This window comes from Lactuca sativa, chromosome 1 (assembly GCF_002870075.4).
Source record: "Lactuca sativa cultivar Salinas chromosome 1, Lsat_Salinas_v11, whole genome shotgun sequence".
NCBI lineage: Eukaryota > Viridiplantae > Streptophyta > Magnoliopsida > Asterales > Asteraceae > Lactuca > Lactuca sativa.
The window spans coordinates 67340240-67363349 of NC_056623.2; the positions used below are offsets into that span (position 1 = coordinate 67340240).

Here is a 23110-nt window from a genome sequence, read left to right on the forward strand (position 1 = left end):
GGTGTTTTAGGTTTTTCTTTGGAAGGAAAATGGGAAATTTATTTTGAATATGATCGTTCTCAAATGATCAGTTTGGATCTTGGAAACAGAGCAACACCAAGGTAGTCTTTGGCAGGTACAAGGTGGGAGTGGTGCAAGTCAAGTTTCAACTTTTTGGCTGAAAGATATCAGAATCAAGAACACAGCCGATGGGGCTGATCGTGGCGGAAGTTTCCAAGATTTGATTTATTTTCCATATGAGTAATGCGATAATTATGGGAAGGATAAGTATTCAATATAAATTATGATATAATTAATAACTATTTATCACATAAATAATGTTATAATTATGGTAAAGATAACCATTCTATTATACGATAAATGAATTGAATCCATATACATAAGCCGAAAAATTAATTTGAGATCAGTCAAACTCTAACTAAGCTTCTTAAAGAGATATCATGGTAAACCTTTTAATCGTAATCATATATTGTTATTCACTTATTCTAATGGAATGGATAAAACTCGAATGAAGTAAAACGTCCACGTTCTTAGTGCACTAATGTTGTATCGATCGGTATTTTGTTTCTCGAAAACCCCCATCATATAAAACTTCATGACATCAATTTCATTGATTGGCTAAGAAGGGTTAATTAAGATCAAAACAATATAGATTATGATAGGTTTAACCATTTAGGCTATGTTTGGCGTACTACAGCTAGCTAATAAGCTAACTTATTTTTCAAACTTTTTTATGTTGTGATGTTTGACAACCCAAAAAGTAGCTTAAAAATTAGCTTTTTGAAAACTACTTAGGGCGTGTTTGACACGGAGCTTTTGGAAGCGTTTGGGAGCTTCTAGATTGTAGCTTTTGACAAAACGCTCCAGTTTAAACAAAAAGTTTCGTTTGGTAGTAAGAGCATTTAACTTTTAGTTTAAACAAAACGCTTCAAATCTAAAAGTTACTTCATGTAGCGTTTAACAAAACGCTACTGAGCTTTTGAAATCAATTTCCATAATTACCCTTAAAATTATATTTATATATTTATTTATTTTTAATCAATTGTCCTTTTATGTAATTTTATATATTTCGAAAGCTTCCGGCTACTTTTGTCAAACACTCATATAACAAATAAAAGTTACAGCTTCCCGCTACCAGCTACCAACTACATGATATCCGCTACCCGCTGACCGCTTCCGGCTAACAACTATTTTTGCCAAACACGCCCTTAGACTAGCTTTTTAGGAGTTTTTTTTTTTAAATTATCCAAACGTAGTCTTAATTAATTATAGAAATACATTCTTTTAAATGTCCTTTTAAGTCATTTTACATATTTTAGCTAGCTTTTCAGCTAGTTTTACCAAACGATATTTTTTATCAGCTAGCTTTTTATTTTACAGCTAGCTTTTCAGTTATCAGCCAGTTTTTCAGCTAACAGCTAGCTTTTCAGTTAGTACGCTAAACGTATAGCATTAACTAAATGTGGAATCACATTCAATCCTGACCTTGAAGAACTAGTGTCTTAAAATTTCTAACCAAACATCAACTCATCATCCTCTTTTAATTTTTCATTAGGAGCATGCACTCTTCTCCTTCTTTTTCATTTATTCCACCACACTAGGTTGAGGAACTAGGGCCTTAAAACCACGCAGAAGTAGCTCCTTACAAGATGTTAGATAGAATTATTGGTCCCCAACATGAATATGGATTAAATAAAAAGGAAAAGGGTATCTTTTATTGCTAAAGGAAATGGTATGCGTGTGTACTTCACATACTTGCAAATATCACATTGAAAAGACTTAACATCAAATGCCTTGAACAAAGAATGACACATTATTTTCAAGAGTGAAAAAGAGCACAAGGTAGTTTTATCAAATTCCAGTGTTGTAAAAATCGGCCTAGGCGGCCAATTAATCGGCGCCTAGGCGCTAGGCGGACCTCGACTGAACAGGTTTAAAGGTAATCGGCTTGTGTAATCGGACGGGTCAAATTCGGTCAAAGTCGGAGATAATTAGACCTAGGCAGAGCTAGACGCTCAAATCGGTCAGGTCAACAAAATTTAAAAACATTTTGAGGGCAAAATGGTCAAAATATAACAATTGTTGCTAGGGTTCGTTCCAATTTCTCATTCAATCTTACGTGCAGTCAAAGAAACATCGCATTCTCTCTCTCGACTCAACGAATGAAGTGAAATGGCGGCAACTTTCGTCGACCTTAGCTTCTCTGCCGATCATCACATCGACTGCTTCCGGTTCGTCGACAACTTCCAATCTCTCCTTAAATCGACGGCGACAGCTTCTGGTTCGTCGACATCTTCTGACTTCTGCAAAGGTTAGTCGATTCGTTCAATTATTCTTTTCAGTGTTTGTTATCAATCTGTTCGATGTTCGTCAATAGCTTCCGATCTCTCCTTCAATATATCAATTTGTTCAATTATCCTTTGTTCTTTCTGGAACATCAGGTAAGCAACATCAGCAACATCAGGTAAGCAATGAAGACTGGAACAGCCTCTAAAATCGTATGTTCTTTCTAAAATCCTTTGTTCTTTCTGCAACAACAGGTAAACAATGATTTTTTTTTTTATAAATGTTTGTTCTTTCTTCATCTTTCTAAAATCGGTTGTTGTTTCTTCATCTTTTTTGATTGTTGGTTGGATTTATGTCTTGGTTGTAACAGGTTGGGCAGAAGGGTATTTGATTCAGGTAATTTCTTGACCAATATCTTTAATCGTTTTGTGTATGAAACCATATGCCCACCAAGTGTTCGAACAATTGCCTGAGTGAAGGGTATTTGGATTCTTGTAATTTCTTGACTAAAATTATGGTCCCTTGATCATCTGTGAAGTTATCAAGAACCATGGATTGAAGATGTAGGTGGTTTGGTTCTAGTTCTCGGTTGTTTATGGTGTGAAGTTATCAAGAACCATCGTTTGGTTCTAGCAAAGTTAATTCCAAGTGCAGGTTTCGGAAGCTCTGGTGGGACCTCTTCAGCAGGCAAATCACTTCCCATTGCTCATTAGGGAATCCATACAGACACAGGTTTTAAGTAATTTATTGAATTTGATACAAGTATACAACGACTATGATATACGCATGGATTGAGCTTATGGATATTAAGTAATTTGTTGCAGGATCCTGCACTCCTTGAATTCGCATGGATTGAGCTTCATCGATTAATGTATAAATATGCACATGGACTCTTTGACTGAAAAGCCATGTTGTAAATTCAATTAATGCATTGCTTCCATGGAAAACTTCACTTCAACACTTTGACATTTTACAAGTTGAAGTTACATTTATTTTCTTGACAGGATTTTTCATATTCATTTTTAAACTTTAAAATGATTTTGTGTCATTCTTAAACTTATTATTAAACTTTTATGCATATTTTGGATGATAAATGGTTGTGATTGTTAAACTTATTAAGTTATTATTAAACTTTTATGTTTATTTACTTATATTCTTAGTATTAAAGTTAGATTTATAAATTTTTGAATTATTTTTTTTAATAATTAATGGTCCCCGATTAATCCCCGTCCAACCGATTAACCCCTAGACCCCAGTCCACCGCCTAGCTAACGTCTAGCGTTTTCTGCAACCTTGCCAAATTCACGTTGTCTCCACTCGACGATGTGGGAAGACAATTGATAAAGTGTGTAAACATTGCAATAGCTCACGACACACGATAGATAGACGGATGTTTTGAACTTGTTGGGTGGGTATCCAAAATGGTGAACGATAAAACCAAATAGCACGAACCAGAGAAACAAAGGTAGCAACCACGTGGTGTGGCGGTTAATGAAGAAAAATACTCTCCTTTCACCAAAGAAGAATATGACAAAATCTAGCAAATTTTATGAGCAACAAAATTGAAAGAAAAAACGTTGTTAGCCAATATATCTGGCAATACAAATACTCATAAGAGTTGGATCATTGAAGCGGGTGAAAGTGAACACATCACGCACCACGAGGGATAGTTAAAACCAACCAACAAATACAAAGACTGTTCCACCATAACTATTCCTAACCAGGAAGCTGTTTGTGTAAAAGGCATTGGTAACATTAGTTTGTCAGATGATTTTAAACTGGAACTTTGCTAAATATACCTACTTTCAAATGCAATCTATTATCCATAAGTAAACTTACCCAAGATTTAAATTGTTTCCCGGCCTTTTACCCGGATAAATGTTTAATAAAAGACTTAAATTTGAAGAACTTGATTGGGACGGCTATGAAGCATGATGGACAATATCATATGGAGCAATTCAAACAAAGAAAAGTGGCCTTGTCAGTTTTGGCACATCAAGAAATTGGCATAGAAGATTGGGACACGCACCAGATGAAATCCTCATAAAGATACCAACATTAGATAGTATAGATATATTTAATCATTTTTGTGATTCATGCATTAGAGCAAATCAAAGCAAACTGGCATTCCCCATTAGTTTTCTAAAATAATTAAGTGTTTTGGGTTGATTCATGTTGATATTTGAGGTCTTTATCAACACCATTCATTAGATGTGCTCGTTACTTCCTATGAGTTGTTAATGATTACAGTAATGGTGTTTGGATAAATTTAATGAAAACCAAATCACAAGTGGCACATTTTCTTATGTTAATTTACAATACGGTATAAACTTAATTTTACAATACGATATAAACGTTTTCTAACACTGTTCCAAACATGGCCATAATGTTTATGTTTCACTTCACTTCCTCAAGTTAACACTTAACAGCGTCAGGTTGTTACATATTATTATCAAAGTAAAAGAGATGAAGAATGAATGAAATGTGAAGCTTTGTTATCTTCATTGAACTGGAAACAAACACATATATACAGTGTCTTAAGCTACGCATCATTATATATCATGAGACTAACTAACTATAAATAACTCAAGTTAATTTAACTCATACTAAAATAACCAAAATTAAGAAATAACAGAAGAACAACTTCTAATTGTCTCTAGCTGACAAAGCATAAGGATAATACCCCCCCCCCCCCCCCCCCCCCCCCCCCCCCCTTAAGATGGACTTTGGAAAATGTTTTTCAAATCCATCTTGGATACAATAAGAATCCTTTTGTGCCTTGGTAATGGCTTTGTAAAAATGTTAGCAAGCTGATGTGCAGAACGTATATGCATGAGTTTAATTGTTTTGTCTAAAATCTTGCCTCATATAAAGTGACATTCAATTTTGATGTGCTTGGTCCTCTCATGAAATGCAAGGTTTGATCCAAGTTGTATTGCATATTCACTATCACATAACATGATAATTGGCTTCCTTTTGTTTGATACTAAAGTTACTTAACAAATGATGGAGCCATATCAATTCAATAGTAACAATAGAAATTGCTCGATACTTTGATTCTGTGGATGAACGGAAGGCAATTTTTTGTTTCTTAGATTTCCACAGTGGCGAGGCTAGATGTAAGGAAGGTGGGTCCTAGGACCCACTTAATTTTTTTAATTTATCTAAAATTTCTATAGAAATTTTTTAGGGACCTGCCTTTAAAAATATTTAGGACCAACCTTACCAATAAAAATCTTTGAATTTATATAGAAAGAAAGTATATAGAAAAATTAGTGAGCCATGTGTTTTTCTATTCTAGACTCGCCACTGGATTTCTGTGAGACCAATGAAAACACAGAAGTATGTTGTAGATCATCTTGTATCAGGGCACCCAACCAAATCAGAATCAATGAATGCTCTAATCTTTAGCTATGACTTGGAAGATAAGAACAAACCTTGTCCTGGATTCAGTTTTTAAAACTTCAACAAATGATTTGCAACCTATAAATAGGGTATTCGAGGATTAATCACAAATTGAATAAGTCTATTCACAACATATGTTATAACAGGACGTGTTATGGTTGCATCAAGAGACCGATGAGACATCGATAACGAGTTGGTTCAGATAGAGGTGCTTCTTGAAAGTTTGAAGCTTTACATGTTGGATCCATGTGATACTGTATTGGTTTAGCTGTCAAATAACCGGTGTCTTCTAATAATTACAAAACATACTGTCTTTGTGAAATGAATATACCATCTGATGATCTTGGTATCTCTAATCTAAGAAAATGTTGTAACTTTCCCAGATATTTTAATTTGAACCTGTTGCTTAAAATTTCTTTAATAGTATTGATTTCTCGAATTGAAGCACCTATTAATAATATATCATGAGGTTAGCTAACTAAAGACCCTTAAATACTAAAAAAATACCCCTTAATAATTAAAAGTTACTTTTTAACTACCATTAGTCAAATGTAATTATCAGATAATAATTAAATAGAGATTACTTTTTAAATTTTAATTAATATATATTAATTAATAGATATATATTTATTTTATTTTAATAAATATAATTTATATATACATACATATATATATATATATATATATATATATATATATATATATATATATATATATATATATATATATATATATATTAAAGAAATGAATCTTAGGAATAGTGAACTTGCCATTTTTTAGGCAAAATTGGTCCATGTACTATTGTTGGGCTTCAAAGTTAGGAATAGCAAATTTGGATGTTTTTTAGCAACTTTGCTCCTCATTCTTTAGCCATTTTGACACTTTTGGTCCTTGTAATCAATATTTTTACACTTTTTAGGAACCTATTAATATTTAAAGTTTAGCCACAAAACTTTAACGGTTTGACAACTTTGATCCATTTTCTAAAAAGTTGCTAATTCCTACCCCTTTAATTCTTTAGCCATTTTGACGCTTCTGGTCCTCGCAGTCAAAAATTTTACATTTTATCATAAAAACATGAAAAAAACGTTCCGTGGCAAAGCCCGGACTTTCATCCTTTTACTTTCTATGTCTATCATATTTATCGATTTGGAAACAACATTGAAAGCTTCTGGCCCCCACGTAGCGGGGGTAACCTTTCTAGTTATAATAAAAAATGTTGTAATCTTCTTAAAAACTGATTAAGAAAAATAATAGTACTTAAATTTTGAGCCAATTTTAAATTCAAGCCCATTTCATCTTTTAAAACTCAAAACCCTAAAATTTTGCTATAACGCTGCTGCTAATTTTCTGAGTTTTCTATTCTCTCTCTCTCTCTCTATTTTCTCTATGTGTTGCAGCGGTCGCTTAAGGTCACCGTCAATACCGGACTAGACCTCCTCCACCTTCTGACCACCACTTCTCTCATCGCCGACAAGACCAAACCAACTCATCCGATCTGTATTTCTTTCTCTCTATCTCTCTCTCTGTCTATATATATATATATATATATATATATATATATATATATAATATATATATATATATATATATATATATTAGAGCTTATGCTGAGCTTTGTATATATTCTATTGAATTTTATATGTTTAATTTTGCACCACAAACCATATATATATATATATATATATATATATATATATATATATATATATATATATATATATATATATATATATATATATAGGTAGGTAGGTTCAAATGTTTCTCACATCATTGTGTGATAGAATGCACCAATAACATTTGAGTAAATATTAAATGTATATTAAATGATATCCATATTTATAAATCCTTTTTATAGAAACTAATTTAATTCGTCATTAATGTCAATAATAATATATTTTCAGAATGAGTTCATATATAAAATAATAAGAGTGTATTCTAGGAGAACGAGAGTATATTCTACTAGAATACACCATCATTCTTCATATTCCAAACAACTTTATTGTATTTTAAGTGAGTGAGTCCTGAAATAATGTTATTGCTGACATAAAAACCTAGATATGAATTCATTCTAAAAGAATGTTATTGCTGACATTAATGACGAATTTAATTAATTTCCATAAAGAGAAAATTATAATTATGGATATCATTTAATATACATACAATTATGGAAACCATTTAATATCTATCATTATTTAATTAAATAATAATATAATTGTACTAAATTCCTATTGGTGCATTCTAGCACACAATAAATGTAAAAAAACACTTTAACCTAGCCCTGTATATATATATATATATATATATATATATATATATATATATATATATAGCGTTAGGATCAAATGTGAATCATAAGTATTGTTGTAACAACCCAATTTTTCACGTCCAAAAATTTTATTTTTAAATCAATACTTTGGAAAGCATTTGTAAATAAAACATTGTCTGATCAAATCATTCCACAATCATATATCGTGTTTGAAAAACCAAAATACGAAATCAACTGAATATCATAGTACAAATCCCAGAACAATCTCGTAAGGCGGAAAATAGTGAATGTGTATGATGTATCGCTACCCGCGCCAGCTCCTTCCCCTTTGATGAAGAGGTACCTGAAACCAAACTGAAAACTGTAAGCACAAAGCTTAGTGAGTTCCCCCAGCATACCACATACCATACAATCATATAACATACAATACAATCATATAACATACCATACTTTTCAGGCATTTCTAGGGTGCCCGACCTACCCGGTACGGCCATTCTGGGGTGCCGACCTACCCGTGCAGCCATTCTGGGGTGCCGAACACCCTTTGGTCCTAACAACCGAACCTCGGGGACTGTTTCACCACCTACCACTATTATTATCACATATTATAACATAACATAACATATTATCAGACATATTTGGGGTGTCTGACTACCCTTCGGTCCTAACAACTGAACTCGGGGACTATTCCCCTCCTACTACCCCTAACACATATCTCAGATCATGCTAGCATATAATCATGACATCACATACTGTCAGACGTATCTGGGGTGTCTGACTACCCTTCGGTCCTAACAACCGAACTCTGCTACTATAACACATCAAGCTAGCATATAACATATCAGGTAGTAGCAAAACTAGATGATATCACAAAGACAATCATCTAACACGCAACTCCTACTGGTGGGTCGGCATTGTGGTCGTAGACCCACCGCTAATGGAAGGTAACTCACCTCGGAGTAACTGCTGATCTGCGTGGGAACTGTATGTCTGCTGCTGCTGCTCCGGAAATCCTCCGGCTGAAATTCCCACGAAACACTCAATCAAACACTGCTAACTGTCCTTAGGGTAAAATGACCATTTTATCCCTGACCAAGTCAAAAGTCAAAGTCAAAGTCAACTTCCAGTTGACCCGACTCGTCGAGTTAGCTCGCTAACTCATCGAGTCCCTATCCAGTCGATTGTCCTCATTCCCGTCCCTACTCGTCGAGTTAGGCATTGACTCGACGAGTTCTCCTTCTATACAGATATCCAATAGTCCTTCATTCGACTCGCCGAGTTGTATGAACAACTCGTCGAGTTCATCTTCATCCGATGAACACTCTGGTATGTGACTCGTCAAGTTGTATGAACAAATCGTCGAGTCTGTTCTTGAGGCAAGAAGATTGCCTTGGACTCGCCGAGTCAGGGCATTGACTCGTCGAGTCCCTCCATTACTGAGTCTGGCTTCCGACTCACTGATTCCACTTATAGCTCACTGATCACACTCAGCGTAACTCAAAAGGGGAAAATCAGGGACTCGCGACTCGACTTGTCGAGTCGCATGCATGCAATTACTATATACTCGATTCTGCTTGAATCCAATGCATTCTATTCATAGATCTAGGTTCTTAGGGTAGGGTTTACACGTAAAGTTTCCAACTTTACGTGTATTCATGCATCAAAAGGGAAATAAGAGGCTTAACAAGGACAAGAAGAGTAGATCTAGGACTTATACACAAGTTAGGCTCATAAAGGAAATAGATCCGAGCTCCTAAAGCTCAATCATGCCTAGATCTGAAGTTCCTTAACACTATAAGCTCATTACTCAAAGATCAAGACTAGAAGAGGCCTTAAAATGACTATCTTAAGCTCTTAAGGAGATAATAATGAAGGAACAGAGAGGGTTTCGATTCTAATACCTCTAGAAGCTCTGAAATGGCACAAAGATTATGGATCTTCTTCCTCTCCTCTTGATCTACCTTTTTCTTTTCTCCAAAACTTCAAGGAAATACACCAAAAGCACTCAAATTACTAAAAGAAGGGTTAAGGCTTCGTGAGGGGTGTTCTGGACGTAATGGGGGCGTTATGAGGCACAAAAAGATATTTAAATAGGGTGCAAACCTTTGAAATTAGGGTTTCATCCAGACTGACGGACTCGCCGAGTCCAGGATATGGACTCGTCGAGTCGCGAACTTAAATGTGCTCGATATCTCGTCTCTACTCGGCGAGTCGGGCCTACAACTCGCCGAGTTCCAGCTAAAAAAAATGCAAAAATACTTAGATTAAAATACATACCAAAAATCATGTGCTACAATTGTGTGAATGTATAACCAAATTCTAGCCATTAGATTAAAATAATGAAGTTGTGTGATTTTAGTCTACATGTTATTAACATAGACTAGCATTCATTATATAAATACTCTTAAATAAATATAAGGGGGAAAATGAGATTTTATTAAGAGAGAGAAACAAACCTATATTTTAGGTAACTAAGTAAAATTAATTAATAAAAATCAAATTTTAAAAAAACTAACTTACATTTTTTTAAACACCTCTGGAATTATATTTTCCATTATATTCTTGTCCCTGAAGAATAATTTTTTATTGGAAATTACTTTGAATATTCCAGGGGTATGGTATAATTTCGATTATTATCATTTTATTCTTGAAGAATAAGTCATGACTTATAAGTTTATATATATATATATATATATATATATATATATATATATATATATATATATATATATATATATATATATATATGATATTCTTTAAGAATAAGTTACATTAAAAAAAGACGTTACTGAAGAATAAGAAATTAAATACAATTGGATTACTTGCATTCTTGAAGAAAAATATAGCATTCTTGAAAGAATAAAGTACGTTTTCAAAGAATAATACATGAAAAAAAAAATAAAAAATTCTTATAGAATTATATTTGTTTAATATTAATGCACCATTCTTTAAAGAATAATATAATATTCATCTATCAATATTCACGTATCTATCAATATTCAGGCATTGTAGAAATACCCAACCTTGTTCTTCACTAACATTTTCACCAAGAACTCTATAAATTACTCTCATGTTAATAGTTCCATACTCCTCTATATGCTATTCTTAAGACAATTGTAAAGTTAGAGAATACATAATTAGATGCAAATCAACATACCATCAACCAAATTTGAAAAAAAAAAGAATTACAAATTATATCAAAAGGTATGACCTACAAATTAAAACAATAAATCGTTCTATGTTTAATCAATAGTGAATAGAAAACCTAAATAGAAATTTAATCAATAAGTATTAAGAAAAAAAAATGACAAATGAAAGTCACGATAATGGAAAAGCAATTACTAACTAATTATATATAAATAAATAAAAAGCATTTTCAAACCAACTACAAAACAAAAGAAAACATGTTAATTGAAAAAACATTAAAACTAACACAATTAAGGTTGAAAGCAACTAAACTAACACAGTTGAAAAGCAAATAAAAGTCATGAGAATTTAAAAAAAAAAATTAAAATAATACAATCAATATATTCATTACCTATCAATAAAAGGGTTGAGGATAAAAGTAAAAAAAATAAGGAGCAATTGAAGTTTTCCGCATCATAAAAAGAGACGTCAATTGGGAAGGAGGAAGTTTTCGTCGAAGTTAATGTAGTAGATGCATTGAAAAACAACGTGTGATGGATATGGATCACCAATGGTATTGTGAAGAGATTATCACCCAAAAACGCAAAGTCTAACCCTAGCGTGGGATTGTCATTGGATTCACTAAGAGATTGAGAGTCGTATGACAGCTAGTTTATAGAGAGATAAACGACACAGAGTTTGTTACACTTCCATAAATATAACCCTTATTTTTAGATATCTATTTAAATAAATAAAATGATTAAAATACAATTAATTTATTAATATATTAATTGAAATGATTGGTGTTAATTAAAAGTATTTATATAGTGAATGCTAGTCTATATTAATAACATGTAGACTAAGATCACACAACTTCATTATTTTAATCTAATGGCTAAAATTTAGTCATACATTCACACAATAGTTATTAATTTATATTTGATCCTATATATATATATATATATATATATATATATATATATATATATATATATATATATATATATATATATGAAATTGAAATTTTAAAGATAATTATTAGGAATTAAATGAGATATCTAATCTTCAATTATATTAATAAGGTTATAAACCTTGAATTGTTCACTTTTTATAATGATGTACTTTATGCTTTTCAGTTTTTATAGCAAAGTATTTTTTTAGTTTTATTTTATTTTCGACCATTATGATTAACCAATTTTAACCATTAACCGACAAAAATCGTTAACCAAAACCAATATTAACCAATACCCAATGGCTACCAAAATGCATTAACCACTTATAATGGTTATGGATTGGTTTTAGCAAAAACAAAACAAATCAAACTGTCATATACACACTCCTAATGCTAAAAGAGACTTCCTTAAAGGCAGGACACAAATCGTTTATACACAAATATAATCGAAGGCAATTTTTATATTTCTTTAAGCACAAAGTATGGATAGATCTCATCTCACTTGTAAACACAATCACTAACACTCTGTTTACCTTTATTGGTGTCCATCCAAGTCATCCTAATCCAAGATCAAAGTAGGGATGACAACTTGCGTCATCGTGTAGTGTTTTTGTCTGACACGACATGACACGACGATATTTTATGTAACACGAACATGACAGGACACGATGTCGTGTTTTTTTAACTAACACGAAAACGAACCGATTAAAAAACGACAAACACGACAAAGATAACATAAAATAATAATTAGTCTGTTTTGTTACAATACTTAATCATATATAACACAACAAACATGACAGACAAATGTTTAATCGTGTCAATTTCGTGTTGAATTTTGAACACAAACACGGCACGACACGACATCGTGTTTTTTACACTTGACACGAATTCAATTTTCAGTTTCGTCTCAATTTCGTTTTGTGTTGTGCCTTTTTTTTTATTCGGAAGTGTTCTTAATTTCAAATAGTTTTTCACAAGCTTTTTGTCCATAAAAGTGAATAGTTTTTAGGAGCAACTTGTGAAAGTAGTGTATATCATTTGTGCGCCAAGAAAAAACTGATCTTGGGTTTTCGATAAACTTGAACCATCGATCGAGGGTTTAATCTAAGCCAACTGAGAATTGCAAAATCATTTGAACATCATGGATCTGATATCTAATGGTCATAGGCACTTAGTGATCAGTTTTGAGACATATGGTTTCGTTTTCAAAGCCTGAACCCTCTATAAACTTTTTACTAAAAGTCCTTTTGAATCCTTAAAAGTTTGACAAAATTACAAAAATGGTCCTGTGGTTTGCCAAAAGTCACAAAGTCAGTCCCTGCTAATTTTTTTTTGATGTAAATGATCCTTGTGGTTTGTAAAACTTGCAAAGATGGCCTTTTTTACTAACACCGTTAGTGTTCAGCCATTAGGGACTGAATCTGAAAGGGCATTTTTGTCTTTTCAAGTATAAATGGACTGAATTCATGACATTTAGAAAACAACAGGGACCATTTTTGAAGTTTGTTTGGAAAAATAAATTAATTGGCTAAAAGAAGTGCGGAAGAATCGAACTCTTGACCTCCCCTTTGCATTCCAAAGCATTAACCACTAGAGCTAAACGCTCATATGGTTATATACTCCTAAAACCGGTATATATTATAACGAAAACGTTAATACATAAATAAAAAATAAATAAAAAAACATTTTTTTACATAATTTTTTTCAAATAAAATAAAATTGTATTTTAGGCGTATTATAAAAAAAAATAGTTTCTTACAAACAACTTTTATGTATTTATTTTACGTAAAAAATATTTTTTTATGTATTTAAAAAATACGTTTTCGTATAAAACATATGTTTTCGTACACGTTTTTTTTTATGTCAAGAGTAGTATTGATTATCGTTATTTCATAAAGATATGTCACTATTTCTTTTTATTTTCATTTTAACCATACGATTTAGAACTTGCGATTAACATGAAATACGTATTTTAAATAAGATATATAATCGAATAGGTTTTTTTATGTTTTTTTAAATAAATATAACCGAAGAACGGTTTTCAGAAAACCGATTGGACCAATTCGGTTATATATCTTATTTAAAATACGTATTTCATCTTATTTAAAATACGTATTTCATCTTTTTTAAATACATATAATCGAAAATCGGTTTTCTGAAAATCGTTTTTGGAATATATGTATTTAAAAAAATATAAAAAAAACTATTCGGTTATATATGTTATTTAAAATACGCATTTCATCTTAATCGCAAGTTCTAAATCGTATGGTTAAAATGAAGATGAAAAGAAATAGTTACATATCTTTATGAAATAACGATAATCAATACTACTCTTGACATAAAAAATAAATAAATAAATAAAAAAAATAAAAAAAAATAAAAAAAAAATAAACTGTGTACGAGAACATATGTTTTATACGAAAATGTATTTTTTAAATACATAAAAAAAATATTTTTTACGTAAAATAAATAAATAAAAATACATACAAATTGTTTGTAAGAAACTATTTTTTTATAATACGCCTAAAATACAATTTTATTTTATTTGAAAAAAATTATGTAAAAAAAAAGTTTTTTTATTTATTTTTTATTTATGTATTAACGTTTTCGTTACAATTTTATGTATTTAAAAAATACGTTTTCGTATAAAACATATGTTTTCGTACACGTTTTTTTTTATGTCAAGAGTAGTATTGATTATCGTTATTTCATAAAGATATGTCACTATTTCTTTTTATTTTCATTTTAACCATACGATTTAGAACTTGCGATTAAGATGAAATACGTATTTTAAATAAGATATATAATCGAATAGGTTTTTTATGTTTTTTTAAATAAATATAACCGAAGAACGGTTTTCAGAAAACCGATTGGACCAATTCGGTTATATATCTTATTTAAAATACGTATTTCATCTTATTTAAAATACGTATTTCATCTTTTTTAAATACATATAATCGAAAATCGGTTTTCTGAAAACCGTTTTTTGGGTTATATGTATTTAAAAAAATATAAAAAAAACTATTCGGTTATATATGTTATTTAAAATACGCATTTCATCTTAATCGCAAGTTCTAAATCGTATGGTTAAAATGAAGATGAAAAGAAATAGGTACATATCTTTATGAAATAACGATAATCAATACTACTCTTGACATAAAAAAAAATAAAAAATATATATATAAAAAAAAACTGTGTACGAGAACATATGTTTTATACGAAAACGTATTCTTTAAATACATAAAAAAAATATTTTTTACGTAAAATAAATAAATAAAAATACATACAAATTGTTTGTAAGAAACTATTTTTTTATAATACGCCTAAAATACAATTTTATTTTATTTGAAAAAAATTATGTAAAAAAAATGTTTTTTTTATTTATGTATTAACGTTTTCATTATAATATATACCGGTTTTAGAAGTATATAACCATGTGAGCATTTAGCTCTAGTGGTTAATGCTTTGGAATGCAAAGGGGAGGTCGAGAGTTGGATTCTTCCTAACTTCTTTTAACCAATTAATTTATTTTTCCAAACAAACTTCATTTTAATTTATTTTTCCAAACAAACTTCAAAAATGGTCCCTGTGGTTTTCTAAATGTCACGAATTCAACCCTTTTATACTTGAAAAGACGAAAATGCCTTTTCAGATTCAGTCCCTAACGGCTGAACACTAACGGTGTTAGTAAAAAGGGTCATCTTTGCAAGTTTTACAAACCACAAGGATCATTTACATCAAAAAAAAATTAGCAGGGATTGACTTTGTGACTTTTGGCAAATCACAGGGACCATTTTTGTAATTTTGTCTAAAAGTTTTTTTTCCATTTTATAGAAGCATCATAATTTTATAGAAAGTCTTTTTATATGCACATATTTATAATCCTCCACTTTACTCAATCAAGAATACTCTGCTCAATCAAGAATAGGGATCAAATGGAATATGCCAACTTTAAATTCTTTTCATCAAAGCACTTGAATATTGATCTTCACTTGAGTCTTCTATATTTTTAGTGGAATGCATACGATGCAATATTTGACACATTTCTCTAGGCAAAGGAAAATTTGATTTAAATAAGCACAATATGTATTAATCACTTGAAGTATTTGAAAGTTGACTTGTCTTGAGCATTTGAGATCTACATATCTTGAATAGGCAAGTAAATTTGTTAGATCACAACATAATTTTAGGTTGGACATTTATTATCACCTAAATGTAAGTGAGAATAAAAAACACAATAAACAAGCTTCCTTAGAGAAGAGCTCTCCCTCAAACGATGCACAACTAAGAGACGATAAGGGTTTAGCACAAGAAACACCATTCAAAGATGCAATTGCATAAGCATTAGAACTATATAATTAAATATTACACCATATTGGAATGTTGGATTCCATCAAAGGGTTTGTAAAGACGTTCATATGAGGGTTTGTAAGACGTTCATATAAGGGTTTAGAATGAGAAACACCATTCAAAGGGTTTGTAAATTGTAAGACGTTAATATGAGTATTACCCAAATGCTCAAGCACCAGAAAGTGTAAATTCCCCTTGGTTTTTTGGAAACAAAAGTGCCCTTGGTGGAAAAGAAAAACAAGTACCGGCACATACTTTGAATTATGAATTGTCCATCATTGGGAACTCAAATACTTGAAAGTGTTATTTCTATTTTTTTTAAAGGTCAGGATCATGTTCATTCATTCTCAATCATGGTGTTAACTTACACAAGTCTTCCTTATTCAATTATTTTGAAAAGATGTCGGCTAAGTTGTCTTTCAACTTCTTCAAGAATTTATCCCATTTTTTAAAATCATCAAATATTATAGGTAAACCTGTGTTGGAATAATATGCAAAGAACAAAGAAATCTACCATTCTTACTAAAAGAATAGTTTTTTTAAATCCACATGTCACTTCCTTAGGCCTTCATTCTATGAATTGTCATGTGTCCTTCTCTTATATATTTCCTGCATTTTAAAAAATTTATTTTGAGTTAATTGATTAATTTGAATATTGATTATTGATCTCATAAAATCCGAATGAATATACAAAAAAGCCAACTTTATTTCCCCTCACATGTCTCTTACTCTCATAAGGCGAAGTTATCTAACGATTTAATTACCTATAATCATGAAAATCCTGGAAATGATTTTCTATTATGTTTAATTGATTACCAAATAATAATTATCAATTTAAATGAATTCAAAACATTCCAAGGCTTTACTATTCAAAGTCGATTTTGAAAAGGCATTTTATTGCCTTAATTGGGGCTATTTAGACTCGATAATGGAACAAATGGATTTCGAAGGAAAATGGAGAAGCTGGATCAGGGGTTGCTTATCGTCAACCAGAGCCTCAGTAATAGTAAACGAGTCAGCAACTAAAGAGTTTGACCTTGAAAGGGGAATCCGTCAAGGGGACCCATTATTCCATTCCTCTTTATCCTGGCTGTTGAGGGCCTAAACATTGCCATGGAAGAAGCCGCGGAACAAAAGATCTTCAAAGGAATATCACTTCCAAATTTAAGCCCAATACTATCTCATTTACAATACATAGATGACGTGATCTTCCTAGGTTCTTGGTCCATTTCCAATGCCAAGAACCTAATTAGAATATTGCATTGCTTTGAATTATCTTTTGGGCTTAAATATGTAGAAGAGCAAAAAATTTGGTTTGGGGGTGAACAATCTTGAAACTGAATTGCTAGCTAGGAGTATATATTGTTTTGTTGGTTGCACACCTTTCACTTATTTGGGAATGTCGGTGGGGGCTGTCATGTCAAGAATATCATACTGGAGCTCCCTCATAAATAAGTTCCAATCTAAACTATCTAAGTGTAAATCATCATCTCTTTCTTTTGGTGGAAGGTTAACATTATGTAAATCCGTACTTGGTAGTCTTGGAAAAAACCTATTCTCACTATATAAGGCCCCTGTAAAGATAATCAACATCCTAGAAAACCATAGAAGGCGTTTCTTCTAGGGAGGGTCATCGGACAAAAACAAAATGTCATGGATAGCGTGGGACAAGGTTCTATCCAGAGTTGATGATGGGGGGCCTAGGCATCGGAAGCTTGAAACCTCAAAAGCTTGCACTACTAGGGAAGTAGTGGTGGCGTTTCAAATCAAAAAAGAGTTGTGGAAGGATGTCATAACATCCTTATACGGTAATGATGGGGGTTTCAATGCTCCCTCAAAGGCGAAGAGAAAATTTTTATGTTGGGGCACCATTGTGAATTTGCACTCCACCTTATAAAAAATGACTTAGAGTTGCAAAACCTCTTCATAAACCCTAACTCAAACCAAAGTGATGGGCGGTTTTTGAAGCTTGAGCCATTGGGTGTATACACTGTAGCTTCATTGGGAAACTACCTCGATGACAAGCTCCTCCCAAAAATAGACATTTGTTGGATCTAGAACTACATTGTGCCTCAGAAAGTAAACATCCTAGCATGGATCGTTTGTCATGGTAGATTACCAACAAAAGAAAACCTACACAAACTGGGAATTGGCTCCAACACGGTGTGCACCCTTTGCAACCGGCATGAAGAATCAGAAACCCGCATATTCACCTCCTGTCCAGTTTCATTAGAAGTTTGGGGAGATATTAGATTATGGTGGCACTTATTTTCATCAGGTTTTCCAGTCGATCTCAGAACTAGTTCAGTGTAAGAATAACTTATCATCTAAGAAAGACCTATGATTGTTTCAAGAAGCTATATATTTGGTCTTTATCTGGGTCATATGGAAATTTAGGAACAAGCTAGCTCATTCAGTCAAATCCATCTCACCTTCAGATCTTGCAAATGAAATCCAGACCCTATCATATCTATGGATAAACACTAGACATATATTTAAAAAGCTTAGATGGTTGGGATGGAGCTGTAACCCAATCCTTGAATTTGATATGTTGTAAGTCCATGGGGTGGGTTTGGGTCAGTTAGGGTCATGGGTAGGGTTGTTCACTATTTGGATAAAACCGAATTGTCCAATTGAACAATTTGGATCCGACTATTTGGTTCAGATATTTGGATTTTTGGATTGGTTTTTAGCAAAACCGAATTATTATTTTGAATTTTGGATTCGTTTTGGTTTATAAATAAAAACCGAATTGCAATTTATTATTTTGTTCTTTCTAATATATATCTTTAAAATTTTGTAAATTTACTAAATTATGCTTTTAGTATACTAAAAAAAATTCATCTATTATAATACTTTAATTTGTACTTCTTATCAAAAAAAAAGTTGTTTATAAAGTAGTATAGTATAATATATTTTTCTTGATAGTTATTTATAAGTTTTAATTCACAACTAATTAAACAATATTTTTTAGTGTATATTACAGAGTAAGTTACTACTAAAGTTATATATTTATTAAAATATCTTAATTTTTGAAAACCGAATTGTAAAAAACCGATCCAACTAAATTATAATTTAGTTGGATCGGATCAGATTTGATTTTAGTTTGGACTATGTAGATATACGTTTTGAAAACCGAAATTAATTTGGCTTCATTTGATCGGATCGGATTAAACCGATCCATCCAAACGAACACCCCTACTCTTGGGTTGGTTTTGAAGTCTTTATTCTTCTAAAAATCCTGGCATCTTGGTGGTATGCTTGCTTTGCAGTCAAGTTTATGTTGGTGTGAGTTAAATGTTTAAAACTTGATTGTTATGTACCTTTTAGAGGGTTTTGGAGGGTGGGGGTGGTGTTTACATTTCAATATTAACTGGTGTCTTGGGGTATGCCAAGTTGTAGCTTCGTGAGTGTTTGGCGTGTGTTTTCTTTCTTTCGGGTAGACATCTCTCTAGGAACATAGTTGCACTTGGCATTCATTCGTGTTTCTTTCTAGTGTTTGGTGTTATATAAGAGGGGGGTGCATTTCTTTTGGCGTGTGTTTTTTTTCTTTTCGTTGTTTTCTTTTGTTCTTTTCGCAGGATCTTAAAATCATTTTATCCAAATCTGAAGGTTCATCTTGACTTTTGTTGCATAGTATTCTCAATCAGCTTACTCAAAGAATCTCCTTGAAGGCAGTCCCGCAATATTTTGCTAGACTTTGGACGCATCTTGCTTTCCCAAATCTGAAGGTTCATTTTTCAATTTTCTAATGTGTTTATTGAACCCCAATCAAGTGTATGTGTGTGTATCAAATCAGACAATTGAACACCAATCAAGTGTGTATCGAATCGAGCAAGTCGGATTGAACATTGAAGAGTAGAGAAATGGGAATCCATGGTCTCCACGGGTGGGAATCCATGGAGAGAGAGAGAGAGAGAAGGCCTCCTTTTTATTTATTAATTATTAAACAGATAAATATATATTAAGTTAAAAAATGAAATAAAAATGAAAATAAATACATAAGGTTTATAGTCATTTCAGTTTAGCGAGGGATAAAATACGCATCGAAACTAGGTCAAAAGGACCATCAATCCAAAAAAGTCGAGGTTTGGACCAAACCTCAGAAAAAATGCATACAACAGAGTGTATTATGCTTAGATCTCCTTGGATTCACGTAAAGTTTGCCACTTTACGTGATGGTTGGCTTGTATAAGGGTATATCTATGGATTTGAGACCCTGCATGGCTTGGAAAGCCTCTGTATGGGTTAAGAGCTAGTGGTACTCGGCGAGTCACATGGGTGTACTCGGCGAGTTGCATGAAGATGGGTAGCAACTCGACGAGTTGGAAGAACAACTCGGCGAGTTGGTTGAAGATAGCCTTGGACTCGGTGAGTCTGTTCTTGGACTCGGCGAGTCTGGTCGTGAGGTCCTAACCTTTTCTGATTAAGTTGTGAATCGGTGAGTCAAGGGATGACTCAGTGAGTTGAGTACGGGTAGACTCAGAGTTATGGAACTCGGCGAGTCTGGGGCGACTCGGCGAGTTGAGTCGTATTATGGGAGTTTCAGAGTATGGGGACTCGACGAGTCAGCGGGTTGACTTGGCGAGTAGAGTCAGTCAGGAGGGTTGACTTTGACTGAGGACTTTGACTTTGACCAAGAGTTGACCAGTTGACTTCCAGGGGTATTTTGGTAATTATGGGTATTTATTGAGTTCAGTCTTTTGGTATTGATCAGTGGTGGAGTTTGTGTCGGAGATTGGAGCAGCGTGATCTTATCCTTTTCAGTCAGCAGTTGCGAGGTGAGTTATCCTCACTATATCAACAGGGTCTAAGGCACCAAGGCCGTCCCTTTATCGGATTGTAATCCGGGTATTGTTGTTATGTTGTTGCTTTGCTACTATGTTTACATCCTGGTAGTTAGGATGGTATATGTTAGAGACCTGGTTAAGGTCGGTATCCTGGTATATAGGATGATGTTATGCTAGTGACCGGTTAGGTCGGTATCCTTGTTAGGATGAGGTTATGTTATGTGATCTGCTAGATCGGTTTGATTGGATGTGGATTGTTATATGATTATATGTTTATGTGCACATGGTTGTTGGATTGGGGTTGGGTTGAGGCGGGTCCTGCTTTGTGTTGTAGGCCAACATACCCAGGGCGGACCGGTTATCCCGAAGGCCCAACGAGCGGTCCAGATAGGCTGTAGGCCCCAAGAGGACGGACCAGACGTGCCGAGGCTCGATGAGTGGACCAGGCCGACTGAAGGCCTGGTGCGGGCGGACCAGTCATATTGTAGACTCAGAGAGTGGACCAGGTGGATTGAAGGCCCGGTGCGGGCGGACCAATCACACTGTAGACTCGATGTATATAGCTAGACTCGGAGGGTGGACCAGGTAGACTGTAGGCCAGTGCGGCGGACCAGTCACACAGTAGACCCAAAGTGCATGGATGTTCTGTATCGGTTATATGATATGGTTATGTTTGTATGGCGTTGGTATTTTGGAGGTAACTCACTAAGCTTTCGAGCTTACAGTTGTGGTTTAAATGTTTCAGGTACTTCAGGAGACCGTGGCAAGGCAAAGGCGTGATCGTACCGCTCCTCATGACTATGTTTTATGATATGGTTCTGGGAAGACTCTGATAAATAATTGTATTGAAAACCTTTTTGTATTAACTTTATGAAATTGGGTTGTTTTTGAAAAGTTTCAATTGGTTGGAATTTTTAGAGCGTTACAACAATCATTCACAACAAAAAAGATTGAAGTCATTAATGCTAACGAACTAAAGGCTAGTTGCAAAATTTTTAAAAATAGACATATCTTAGATACTAATAGTGATGATTTATTCAACAATCGGAATTGTTATAATATATATATATATATATATATATATATATATATATATATATATATATATATATATATATATATATATATATACGGAAATCTCCGAAAAAGCCCCAATATTTTACCCTAATTTACGAAAAAGTCTCAAACTAAAATTTGTTTATGAAAAAATCCTAATTATCGAAATGACGATTTGGCCCTATTTTCTCGGTTTACCGGTTTTAATAAAGTCTCATTATTTTACCATAATTTACGAATAAGTCCCAAATTATAGTAAAATAATAGGACTTTAATGAAAATTATGGTAAAATAATGGGACTTTAATGTTTCCGGGTAAGTAATGAAACCGGGAAAATAGGTTCAAATCGTCATTTTTACCGGTTTTTGGGACTTTTTCATAAACCAATTTTAGTTTGGGACTTTTTCGTAAATTAGGGTAAAATATTGGGCCTTTTCCGAAGATATATATATATATATATATATATATATATATATATATATATATACAGTATTGTAAAACTCGCCGAGTTGGCCGATTACTCCTCCGAGTACTCGCTACTCCCCCCCTTGCCGAGGCGAGTTACATAATCCCGAGTAATCCCCGATCGGCCCCTTACGAACTGAGTATTGTTGTGAAATTCGGTCAACTCGGTGATTAATATGTATAATATACTTAATGATTTATTATTTAACACACACATATGTGATTATTACTACATATATATATATATATATATATATATATATATATATATATATATATATATATCTTAAATTTTCAGTAATTATTCACGAAATGAGACCATTATGTGTTTTTCATTTTTTGTGTATTCACATGTATCCAATTTTGTTATATATTTCAATAAACTTATGATTTTGACATATATAATTTCA

General features: G+C 32.6%; 1 long non-coding RNA gene across 4 annotated transcripts; it reads left to right on the forward strand.

Annotated features, from left to right (window-relative positions):
• The first annotated feature begins 2096 nt into the window (after positions 1–2096).
• LOC111915206 (uncharacterized) lies at positions 2097–3380 on the forward strand. Of its 4 annotated transcripts, XR_006190736.2 has the most exons (5): positions 2101–2311; positions 2442–2540; positions 2657–2682; positions 2825–3018; positions 3111–3380. It is a non-coding gene; the product is annotated as an uncharacterized LOC111915206 (long non-coding RNA). The 4 variants fall into 4 exon arrangements; XR_002858102.3 differs by having other exon boundaries at positions 2098–2311; positions 2657–3018; XR_002858101.3 differs by having other exon boundaries at positions 2100–2311; positions 2442–2682.
• The last annotated feature ends 19730 nt before the right edge of the window (positions 3381–23110 follow it).